This window comes from Salmo trutta, unplaced genomic scaffold (assembly GCF_901001165.1).
Source record: "Salmo trutta unplaced genomic scaffold, fSalTru1.1, whole genome shotgun sequence".
Taxonomy (NCBI): Eukaryota; Metazoa; Chordata; class Actinopteri; order Salmoniformes; family Salmonidae; genus Salmo; species Salmo trutta.
In genome coordinates, this window is record NW_021823374.1 from 17,501 (window position 1) to 31,658 (window position 14,158).

The following is a 14,158-nucleotide window of genomic DNA, read 5'->3' on the forward strand; positions in this document are numbered from 1 at the left end:
GGTTGCCTGGTTTTTGATCCGTACTGATATCTGTAGTGCATTTTTTTTCTCTCTCCCTCTTTAAAAGGTGAACTGGTTGTCTGTCACTCTGCTTTTCATAACAACAGGTGTTTGAGTCTTCAGAAAGCCCTGAGAATGTATGTCTGAAATAACACTCTATTCCCTATATAATGCACTACTTTTGTACGGAACCACAAGAGTCCCCCCTTGGCATTGACCTCGACCCAAAGTTTTTAGGGTGCATCAAAAGTAGTGCCCGCTATAGGGAATAGGGCACAATAATACTGTTGTGTCTGAGGGCTGGTTCAGACCGTGAACCTCATATAAACCACCATACTGGTTATTGATACTGCGCTGCATGTAACACCCGGGACCAGAGCTAGTCTCCGCTGAGCTGCCTTGGTCGTGGTCTTCATCATACTCCTCCTTCTGTGGATTGACTCTCTCATGTCTAAAAGCTATGTTGTTTAAAAAAAACATTTTCATTTGTGAACAGGAAAGAAGCCCGGGCTGACTGTAAATCTTCTGTATCATCATGAAAGCTGATAATTCTAGAATGTCTGAATGTTCTAGGTCTCTGAATGTTCTAGAACGTCTGAATGTTCTAGGTCTCCCAAATGGAACCCTATTCCCTATATAGTGCACTACTTTTGACCAGAGCCCTATGGTCCCTGTATAGGGGAATAGGGTTCCATTTGGGAAGCTTCCACAGTCATGCCTTAAACTCAGGCAGCATAGTTCAGCCATGATGACAGACTTTTCTTTTCAATTGTGACTAACATTTTACTTTTACATTATCAAACGTTTTTATACTGAAGAGTCACAAACAACAGAAACAAACAGGACCAAAGTTGATGTGCCTTTCATTGATCTGTTATTCATGCCCTGGTTCCCTCATCCATCACTATTGTTTAAATTAAAGACCGTCATTGCTGAAGACGAGGTCATTGGCTCTCTCAAAACGGGTAAAGTTATTGATATACAAAATATAATTTACAACATTTTGACAGGAATCCATATTATTAAGGGAGCCCATTCCTAGCCTGGTTAACCCAGACTGAAACAGTGAAACGTAATGAAACATAATGAAACCAGGTTGGATTCCAGGCTAGCCCTATGATTCCCACAGACTCACGTAATAAAACGCAAAAAAAAACTAAAGAAATGTACCTTTAGCTTTACTTTGAGTTGTACAAGAAGACAACACATGAACTGAAACCAAAGGAACCGAATCCTCTATTACAACAACCAATCATAGTGTAGCGACCCTCACTGGACCAGGGTTCGATTCCTGGCCGGGGCTACTGGACCAGGGTTCGATTCCTGGCCGGGGAAACCCCCCCCCCTCCCCTGAATTTACTACAATAGTGTTACTTTAATAGTGACTTTTCCTTTCAATATCACTGAATTATATGGGAGACAAATGATTGACGAAGTTAAATAGATTTCCAGTTCCATGATTATTAAAGGGAGAGATTATATATTTTAAAGAGCCATGTAGTTGCAAAACGGCACCCTTATCTCTACGTAGTGCACTACTTTTTGACCTGAGCCCTATGGGCCCTGAACATAAGTAGTGCACTATATAGAGGATAAGGTGTCATTTGGGACACTGGAAAAGTGTCTCATCTGATTGAATTTGTTTTTCTTGTCTCGTTAAGGCACGTCTTGATAATATACCTTATTTATAGTTAATATTCAATGTTTCACGACCAAAATAGACAACAAGAAAGTCTGTAATCAAACATGTTCCCTTTTCAAACTTGGCCAAAATGGTTAATGGGAACAAGAAAGCTACAAACAATAACAATAACGAGAGACATTAAAGGCCCAGTGCACTCAAAAAACGTGATTTACTTGTGTTTTATATTTCCACACTATGAGGTTGGAATAATACTGTGAAATTGTGAAAATGATGATAATGCCCTTTTTGGTGTAAGGGGTGTTTGAAAAGACTGCCTAAAATTCCAGCCTGTTTTGGTGACATCACCAGGCGGTAAATTAGTTAATAGACCAATAAGAAAGAGTTCCAAACCTCTCTGCCAATAACAGCTAATTTTCAGTTTTTCCCTCCCCACTCAGACCACTCCCAGACAGCCCTATCTAAATTCGAAATGCAGTATCTAAATTCTTATTTGAGATATTGCTCTTTGCTAAGAAGCTATTTTTGTTTCTTTTTGATAATTTGAGTCACAGTTAGGTCCTTAATTTTTACCCAGAAAGTATTTGATACTGAGATAAAAAAAAACAGCTGCATTGGACCTTCAACTGTTTTTTTGTTGTTGTTTTTTAAAAATATATTTAAAGATGATGAACACAACATGAAAAAAACAACTTGTGTATTTTGATATCATACCAGGTTTGATTTGTAAAACAGTGTGTGTGACGTCGTGGGGATGGAAGGTGCGGTGAGAAACAACAGGTTTCCTTATGAGTTGATGTAATTTAAATGCAAATAGAAAATGAAACTATTAAAGAAACATATTTTAAAATGTTGTGGAGCATGCATGGTTGAATTGAGTTTCTGTATTTGATATAGAAACATTTTCTTTTATGTTTTTCGATTGATTACTATGATTATTATAGTTATTATTATAATGATTCTCATTATTATTATTGCATCAGAATCTCTTCTTAATTTTTTCCTAAAGCAACTTTAATTGTAGCATGCCTTGAATAAATGTCATGATCTCTGTACTTTCCTCAGTCCTCCCGTGTCCTCTTGTCCTCTTGTCTTCTTGCTCTCCTCACACATTGGCAATCAAACCAGTCTCCGGGAAGAATCTCAATTGCGTTTTCTTGACTCCTCGCGTCCTCCTCGCTTCCTTCTCAAAACCCATTGGATGAGAAGGTCAGAGGGGAGGGACCTGACCTCATCTAATGGGTTTTGAGAAGGCGAGGAGAGAGGACGCGAGGAGTCAAGGAAAAGCAATTGAGATTCTCCCTCAGTGTTCCTTCCTCCTTCCTTTCCTGTCTAACTTCTCTCAACCACTGCAGTGTGACTGACTACCCTTTTACCCAATCACGCTGCTCGCCACTCCAAAGCTCCACTTGCCTCTCTGTTCTCTTCCTTAAACGTCTTCCTCTAAAGGCAACACCCCATACCTTGACTTGACTTAAACCCTTTTGCTCTGAGGGCCGATTTCTCAGTCCTACAAGATTAAACCAAGTTCTGGACTAAAAGTAATTCCACTGAGCATGCCTAAGAGGTGCATAGGTTACAGGTCAACACAACCAATGACCCCTGACATCACACACCACAGGATAGACAGACAGACAGACAGACAGACAGACAGACAGACAGACAGACAGACAGGCAGGCAGGCAGGCAGGCAGGCAGGCAGGCAGACAGACAGACAGACAGACAGACAGACAGACAGACAGACAGACAGACAGGCCCTGACCCGGTAGCACGGTCAAACTCCAAGGTCATCTAGTCCTTATAGTACCATGCTGTCTGGGATAGATAGATGGGCCACAACTCTGTCTGGGATAGATGGGCCACAACAGATAGATAGATATCAAATCAAAACTTTATTTGTCACATGCGCCGAATACAACAAGTGTAGACCTTACCGTGAAATGCTTACTTACGAGCCCTTAACCAACTGCAGTTCAAAGAGAGTTAAGAAAATATTTACCAAACAAACTAAAGTAAAAAACCCGTTGACCTGTTTAAAGGTCTTGCTCACATTGGCGACTGAGAGCATTATCACACAGTCATCCAGAACAGCTGGTGCTCTCGTGCATGCTTCAGTGTTGCTTGCCTCGCGCATCAGAGCCGGTGTAGTAGGATTCCATTTTAATCCTGTATTGACACTTTGCTTGTTTGACGGTTCGTCTGAGGGCATAGCAGGATTTCTTATAAGCGACCGGATTAGTGTCCCGCTCCTTGAAAGCGGCAGCTCTAGCCTTTAGCTCGATGCGGATGTTGCCTGTAATCCATGGCTTCTGGTTGGGATATGTACGTACAGTCACTGTGGGGACGATGTCATCGATGCTCTTATTGATGAAGCTGATGACTGAGGTGGTGTACTCCTCAATGCCATTGGATGAATCCCGGAACATATTTCAGTCTGTGCAGCAAAACAGTCCTGTAGTGTAGCATCTATAAAATAGACGGCTATGAATAATATAGATGAGAACTCTCTTGGTAGATAGTGTGGTCTACAGCTTATCATAAGGTACTCTACCTCAGGCGAGCAATACCTCAAGACTTCTTTAATATTAGACATCACGTACCAGCTGTTATTGACAAATAGACACACACCCCCACCCCTCGTCTTACCAGACGTAGCGTCTCTGTTCTGCTGGTGCACGGAAAACCCCTCCAGCTCTTTATTATCCATGTCGTCGTTCAGCCACGTCTCGGTGAAACATAAGATATTACAGTTTTTTAATGTCCCGTTGGTAGAATAATCTTAATCGTAGGTCATCAATATTATTTTCCAATGATTGCAAGTTAGCCAATAGAACGGATGGCAGTTAGAGTTTACTCGCTCGCCTACGGATTCTCACAAGGCTGCAACACATTGTCATTTTTCTGTGGCCTTCACTGCAAAACAACAATAAATATGAACATTTACATTTTTATTATTATTTACAATGACGGCCTACCCCGGCCAAACCCGAACGACACTGAGGCCTATTGTGCGCCGCCCTGTGGGACTCACCGCCGGATGTGATACAACCTGGATGACCAGTGTTAAGTATATTAGTAAAGGCAAACGTTTCATGATAACTCTACAAAGATACCTGCATCGCATGAATGTATTGAATTAGAAATAAAAACTAATTGTACAAATTGAATGAGAAATAGCACTGATTCTACATTTAAAAAATATATATATTGTTGTGTTATGGCCTGAAGTGTAAACTAGTGGGATATGGGATTTACATAATCTGGGAAAAATGCTATTCTGGCTTGAATTTTTTTTACACATGATTAGTCTTAATCTTAGCAGATCATAACTACATCACAAATGGCCCCCTATTCCCCATGTAGTGCACTACTTTTGACCAGGACCCATCAACACAAATGGCCCCCTATTCCCTATGTAGTGCACTACTTTTGACCAGGGCCCATCAACACAAATGGCCCCCTATTCCCTATGTAGTGCACTACTTTTGACCAGGGCCCATCAACCCAAATGGCCCCCTATTCCCTATGTAGTACACTACATTTGACCAGGGCCCATCAACACAAATGGCCCCCTATTCCCTATGTAGTGCACTACTTTTGACCAGGGCCCATCAACACAAATGGCCCCCTATTCCCTATGTAGTGCACTACATTTGACCAGGGCCCATCAACACAAATGGCCCCCTATTCCCTATGTAGTGCACTACATTTCACCAGGACCCATCAACACAAATGGCCCCCTATTCCCTATGTAGTGCACTACATTTGACCAGGGCCCATCAACACAAATGGCCCCCTATTCCCTATGTAGTGAACTAAATTTGACCAGGACCCATCAACACAAATGGCCCCCCTATTCCCTATGTAGTGCACTACTTTTGACCAGGACCCATCAACACAAATGGCCCCCTATTCCCTGCTCAAAAGTAGTGCGCTACATTGCGGATACAGGTCTGGTCATGGGATGTATAGCCAGTGTAATGCTAATAAACATGGGATGTATAGCCAGTGTAATAAACATGGGATGTATAGCCAGTGTAATAAACATGGGATGTATAGCCAGTGTAATAAACATGGGATGTATAGCCAGTGTAATAAACATGGGATGTATAGCCAGTGTAATACACATGGGATGTATAGCCAGTGTAATACACATGGGATGTATAGCCAGTGTAATACACATGGGATGTATAGCCAGTGTAATACACATGGGATGTATAGCCAGTGTAATACACATGGGATGTATAGCCAGTGTAATGTTAATACACATGGGATGTATAGCCAGTGTAATAAACATGGGATGTATAGCCAGTGTATAAAACATGGGATGTATAGCCAGTGTAATGCTAATAAACATGGGATGTATAGCCAGTGTAATACACATGAGATGTATAGCCAGTGTAATAAACATGGGATGTATAGCCAGTGTAATACACATGGGATGTATAGCCAGTGTAATACACATGGGATGTATAGCCAGTGTAATAAACATGAGATGTATAGCCAGTGTAATGCTAATAAACATGGGATGTATAGCCAGTGTAATAAACATGGGATGTATAGCCAGTGTAATGCTAATAAACATGGGATGTATAGTTAGTGTAATAAACATGGGATGTATAGCCAGTGTAATAAACATGGGATGTATAGCCAGTGTAATAATCATGGGATGTATAGCCAGTGTAATACACATGGGATGTATAGCCAGTGTAATACACATGGGATGTATAGCCAGTGTAATACACATGGGATGTATAGCCAGTGTAATGCTAATACACATGGGATGTATAGCCAGTGTAATACACATGGGATGTATAGCCAGTGTAATAAACATGGGATGTATAGCCAGTGTAATGCTAATAAACATGGGATGTATAGCCAGTGTAATGCTAATAAACATGGGATGTATAGCCAGTGTAATACACATGGGATGTATAGCCAGTGTAATGCTAATAAACATGGGATGTATAGCCAGTGTAATACACATGGGATGTATAGCCAGTGTAATGAACATCGGATGTATAGCCAGTGTAATACACATGGGATGTATAGCCAGTGTAATACACATCGGATGTATAGCCAGTGTAATGCTAATAAACATGGGATGTATAGCTAGTGTAATAAACATGGGATGTATAGCCAGTGTAATAAACATGGGATGTATAGCCAGTGTAATACACATGGGATGTATAGCCAGTGTAATAAACATGGGATGTATAGCCAGTGTAATACACATGGGATGTATAGCCAGTGTAATACACATGGGATGTATAGCCAGTGTAATACACATGGGATGTATAGCCAGTGTAATACACATGGGATGTATAGCCAGTGTAATAAACATGGGATGTATAGCCAGTGTAATACACATGGGATGTATAGCCAGTGTAATACACATGGGATGTATAGCCAGTGTAATGCTAATACACATGGGATGTATAGCCAGTGTAATACACATGGGATGTATAGCCAGTGTAATAAACATGGGATGTATAGCCAGTGTAATGCTAATAAACATGGGATGTATAGCCAGTGTAATGCTAATAAACATGGGATGTATAGCCAGTGTAATACACATGGGATGTATAGCCAGTGTAATGCTAATAAACATGGGATGTATAGCCAGTGTAATACACATGGGATGTATAGCCAGTGTAATAAACATGGGATGTATAGCCAGTGTAATACACATGGGATGTATAGCCAGTGTAATACACATGGGATGTATAGCCAGTGTAATGCTAATAAACATGGGATGTATAGCTAGTGTAATAAACATGGGATGTATAGCCAGTGTAATAAACATGGGATGTATAGCCAGTGTAATACACATGGGATGTATAGCCAGTGTAATAAACATGGGATGTATAGCCAGTGTAATACACATGGGATGTATAGCCAGTGTAATACACATGGGATGTATAGCCAGTGTAATACACATGGGATGTATAGCCAGTGTAATACACATGGGATGTATAGCCAGTGTAATAAACATGGGATGTATAGCCAGTGTAATAAACATGGGATGTATAGCCAGTGTAATACACATGGGATGTATAGCCAGTGTAATACACATGGGATGTATAGCCAGTGTAAAACACATGGGATGTATAGCCAGTGTAATGCTAATACACATGGGATGTATAGCCAGTGTAATGCTAATACACATGGGATGTATAGCCAGTGTAATACACATGGGATGTATAGCCAGTGTAATAAACATGGGATGTATAGCCAGTGTAATAAACATGGGATGTATAGCTAGTGTAATAAACATGGGATGTATAGCCAGTGTAATACACATGGGATGTATAGCCAGTGTAATAAACATGGGATGTATAGCCAGTGTAATAAACATGGGATGTATAGCCAGTGTAATACACATGGGATGTATAGCCAGTGTAATACACATGGGATGTATAGCCAGTGTAATAAACATGGGATGTATAGCCAGTGTAATACACATGGGATGTATAGCCAGTGTAATAAACATGGGATGTATAGCCAGTGTAATACACATGGGATGTATAGCCAGTGTAATACACATGGGATGTATAGCCAGTGTAATACACATGGGATGTATAGCCAGTGTAATGCTAATACACATGGGATGTATAGCCAGTGTAATGCTAATACACATGGGATGTATAGCCAGTGTAATGCTAATACACATGGGATGTATAGCCAGTGTAATACACATGGGATGTATAGCCAGTGTAATAAACATGGGATGTATAGCCAGTGTAATGCTAATAAACATGGGATGTATAGCCAGTGTAATGCTAATAAACATGGGATGTATAGCCAGTGTAATACACATGGGATGTATAGCCAGTGTAATAAACATGGGATGTATAGCCAGTGTAATACACATGGGATGTATAGCCAGTGTAATACACATGGGATGTATAGCCAGTGTAATGCTAATAAACCTGGGATGTATAGCCAGTGTAATAAACATGGGATGTATAGCCAGTGTAATAAACATGGGATGTATAGCCAGTGTAATAAACATGGGATGTATAGCCAGTGTAATACACATGGGATGTATTGCCAGTGTAATAAACATGGGATGTATAGCCAGTGTAATACACATGGGATGTATAGCCAGTGTAATACACATGGGATGTATAGCCAGTGTAATACACATGGGATGTATAGCCAGTGTAATACACATGGGATGTATAGCCAGTGTAATACACATGGGATGTATAGCCAGTGTAATAAACATGGGATGTATAGCCAGTGTAATACACATGGGATGTATAGCCAGTGTAATACACATGGGATGTATAGCCAGTGTATACACATGGGATGTATAGCCAGTGTAATACACATGGGATGTATAGCCAGTGTAATAAACATGGGATGTATAGCCAGTGTAATAAACATGGGATGTATAGCCAGTGTAATAAACATGGGATGTATAGCCAGTGTAATACACATGGGATGTATAGCTAGTGTAATACACATGGGATGTATAGCCAGTGTAATACACATGGGATGTATAGCCAGTGTAATACACATGGGATGTATAGCCAGTGTAATACTAATAAACATGGGATGTATAGCCAGTGTAATACACATGGGATGTATAGCCAGTGTAATGCTAATAAACATGGGATGTATAGCCAGTGTAATAAACATGGGATGTATAGCCAGTGTAATACACATGGGATGTATAGCCAGTGTAATGCTAATAAACATGGGATGTATAGCCAGTGTAATAAACATGGGATGTATAGCCAGTGTAATACACATGGGATGTATAGCCAGTGTAATACACATGGGATGTATAGCCAGTGTAATACACATGGGATGTATAGCCAGTGTAATAAACATGGGATGTATAGCCAGTGTAATACACATGGGATGTATAGCCAGTGTAATACACATGGGATGTATAGCCAGTGTAATAAACATGGGATGCATAGCCAGTGTAATACACATGGGATGTATAGCCAGTGTAATACACATGGGATGTATAGCCAGTGTAATACACATGGGATGTATAGCCAGTGTAATAAACATGGGATGTATAGCCAGTGTAATACACATGGGATGTATAGCCAGTGTAATAAACATGGGATGTATAGCCAGTGTAAGGCTAATACACATGGGATGTATAGCCAGTGTAATACACATGGGATGTATAGCCAGTGTAAGGCTAATACACGTGACCATGCGCTTCAAACTTTTAAACAGCTTTGTAACATATTTTCACCTTTCAGGTTTCTATAGTCTGATCTTTGTTTTTCTCAATGAATCTAGAGTATAAAATATCTTCATGTGTTTAACTGCGTTACTCGGTTGTCGTATTGGCTTCATACAGAACCGAGTCACTGGACGTCTATTCCCCCGTTGGTTCAGCGTATCAAGCTGTAGACCACATCACGTTGACATTATGTGGAAACCATATTGACTGAACACACGTTTTATCATGTGATCTCTGGTGTAACTAAGTTCACAGACTGAACTACTGAAGTATTCTCTCCGTGTATTGGGAAGGTAGCAGTATGGGGCGAGGGGGGATTCAGAACACAGGTAACTGAGTGTAAATGGAACTTAATTCCCTTTTTATGCACTTTTCTCTCAACGAGGATTCTGACCTTCAACTTAAGCCTGAGAATACCATGCTATTCACCCGCTATTCACCCGCTATTCACCCGCTATTCACCCGCTATTCACCCGCTATTCACCCGCTATTCACCCGCTATTCACCCCCTATTCACCCGCTATTCACCCCCTATTCACCCGCTATTCACCCGCTATTCACCCGCTATTCACCCGCTATTCACCCGCTATTCACCCGCTATTCACCCGCTATTCACCCGCTATTCACCCGCTATTCGTTTGGGGTGGAGATCAAATACATGAAGGTGTAGAGGAGGTGTGTCTACAGATACACTGTATTAATGGAGGTGTAGAGGAGGTGTGTCTACAGATACACTGTATTAATGGAGGCGTGTCTACAGATACACTGTATTAATGGGGGCGTGTCTACAGATACACTGTATTAATGGAGGTGTGTCTACAGATACACTGTATTAATGGAGGCGTGTCTACAGATACACTGTATTAATGGGGGCGTGTCTACAGATACACTGTATTAATGGAGGTGTGTCTACAGATACACTGTATTAATGGAGGTGTGGTGGAGGCGTGTCTACAGATACACTGTATTAATGGGGGCGTGTCTACAGATACACTGTATTAATGGAGGTGTGTCTACAGATACACTGTATTAATGGAGGTGTGTCTACAGATACACTGTGTTAATGGAGGTGTGTCTACAGATACACTGTATTAATGGAGGTGTGTCTACAGATACACTGTATTAATGGAGGCGTGGTGGAGGCGTGTCTACAGATACACTGTATTAATGGAGGCGTGGTGGAGGCGTGTCTTCAGATACACTGTATTAATGGAGGTGTATCTACAGATACACTGTATTAATGGAGGCGTGTCTACAGATACACTGTATTAATGGAGGCGTGGTGGAGGCGTGTCTACAGATACACTGTATTAATAGAGGCGTGGTGGAGGCGTGTCTTCAGATACACTGTATTAATGGAGGTGTGTCTACAGATACACTGTATTAATGGAGGTGTGTCTACAGATACACTGTATTAATGGAGGTGTGTCTACAGATACACTGTATTAATGGAGGCGTGTCTACAGATACACTGTATTAATGGAGGTGTGGTGGAGGCGTGTCTACAGATACACTGTATTAATGGGGGTGTGTCTACAGATACACTGTATTAATGGAGGTGTGTCTACAGATACACTGTATTAATGGAGGCGTGTCTACAGATACACTGTATTAATGGAGGTGTGTCTACAGATACACTGTATTAATGGAGGTGTGGTGGAGGCGTGTCTACAGATACACTGTATTAATGGAGGCGTGTCTACAGAAACACAGTATTAATGTCTACAGATACACTGTATTAATGGAGGCATGTCTACAGATACACTGTATTAATGGAGGCGTGTCTACAGATACACTGTATTAATAGAGGTGTGGTGGAGGCGTGTCTACAGATACACTGTATTAATGGAGGTGTGTCTACAGATACACTGTATTAATGGAGGCGTGTCTACAGATACACTGTACTAATGGAGGTGTGTCTACAGATACACTGTATTAATGGAGGCGTGTCTACAGATACACTGTTTTAATGGAGGCGTGTCTACAGATACACTGTATTAATGGAGGTGTGTCTACAGATACACTGTATTAATGGAGGCGTGTCTACAGATACACTGTTTTAATGGAGGCGTGTCTACAGATACACTGTATTAATGGAGGTGTGGAGGAGGCGTGTCTTCAGATACACTGTATTAATGGAGGTGTGGAGGAGGCGTGTCTACAGATACACTGTATTAATGGAGGTGTGTCTACAGATACACTGTTTTAATGGAGGCGTGTCTACAGATACACTGTATTAATGGAGGTGTGGTGGAGGCGTGTCTACAGACACACTGTATTAATGGAGGCGTGGTGGAGGCGTGTCTACAGACACACTGTATTAATGGAGGCGTGTCTTCAGATACACTGTATTAATGTTGGTGTGTCTACAGACACACTGTATTAATGGAGGCGTGTCTACAGATACACTGTATTAATGGAGGTGTGGTGGAGGCGTGTCTACAGACACACTGTATTAATGGAGGCGTGGTGGAGGCGTGTCTACAGAAACACTGTATTAATGGAGGCGTGTCTACAGATACACTGTATTAATGGAGGCGTGTCTACAGATACACTGTATTAATGGAGGCATGTCTACAGATACACTGTATTAATGGAGGTGTGGTGGAGGCGTGTCTACAGATACACTGTATTAATGGAGGTGTGGTGGAGGCGTGTCTACAGACACACTGTATTAATGGAGGCGTGTCTACAGATACACTGTATTAGTGGAGGTGTGTCTACAGATACACTGTATTAATGAAGGTGTGGTGGAGGCGTGTCTACAGATACACTGTATTAATGGAGGTGTGGTGGAGGCGTGTCTACAGAAACACTGTATTAATGGAGGCGTGTCTACAGATACGCTGTATTAATGGAGGCGTGTCTACAGATGCACTGTATTAATGGAGGTGTGGTGGAGGCGTGTCTTCAGATACACTGTATTAATGGAGGCGTGTCTACAGATACACTGTATTAATGGAGGCGTGTCTACAGATACACTGTATTAATGGAGGTGTGTCTACAGATACACTGTATTAATGGAGGCGTGTCTTCAGATACACTGTATTAATGGAGGTGTGTCTACAGATACAATGTATTAATGGAGGCGTGTCTTCAGATACACTGTATTAATGGAGGCGTGTCTACAGATACACTGTATTAATGGAGGTGTGTCTACAGATACACTGTATTAATGGAGGTGTGTCTACAGATACACTGTATTAATGGAGGTGTGGAGGAGGCGTGTCTACAGATACACTGTATTAATGGAGGTGTGGTGGAGGCATGTCTACAGATACACTGTATTAATGGAGGTGTGTCTACAGATACACTGTATTAATGGAGGTGTGGTGGAGGCGTGTCTACAGATACACTGTATTAATGGAGGCGTGTCTACAGATACACTGTATTAATGGAGGTGTGTCTACAGATACACTGTATTAATGGAGGTGTGGAGGAGGCGTGTCTACAGATACACTGTATTAATGGAGGCGTGTCTACAGATACACTGTATTAATGAAGGTGTGGTGGAGGCGTGTCTACAGATACACTGTATTAATGAAGGTGTGTGGTGGAGGCGTGTCTACAGATACACTGTATTAATGGAGGTGTGGTGGAGGCGTGTCTACCTTGACTTAAGTTCCACCACCTTTACAAGCGATGAATCAGGTGGACCAACCTGTCGGTTCCCAGTGCACCAGCATCTACTTTCTTTACGAAAGAAACAACATTCTCCTGCTCTGTAATTTACGGATGGATAAGAGCTATTGATAGGAGCTTGGTACATGAGTAATCCGTTTGGATAAGGGGATTGTAAATATAAATTACAATTGTTTTACCTTAGGATCGCTGGAGACAAATGTGAAACCAGTCATATGGCAGCAAACCAAAGCATATTAACACATCACCTTTTACCCCAGGGCTGTTTATGAAATAGTGGCCTTATAACCTTTCAGGGATGAAATCTGGAGACCCAAGCTATACGCTTCTGTTGCCATGTGAAAATGACAGTATAGCACCAAAACTACTGAGTTGATTTCTGATTTCTAGAATGTTTTCATTATGTCGTCAGTTTTTTCCACCTACTGTACATTTACAACTGTCACTGACTTCATAGTTCATTTCCTTTGCATCGTTAGTTTATCTTTCCTCTGTCTCGTTCCTGTGTTTGTTCCTGATTTGTTTTTTTTCTGTTAAACAGCAGTTACTTTGCCAGCTACATCAGTCAACTAAAGAGTAGCCAGTTTCTGTTCTGCTTCCTTTTACAACTCAGTGGAAGAGCGCAACACGTACACACTGAACTATGCTCAACTCTCCCA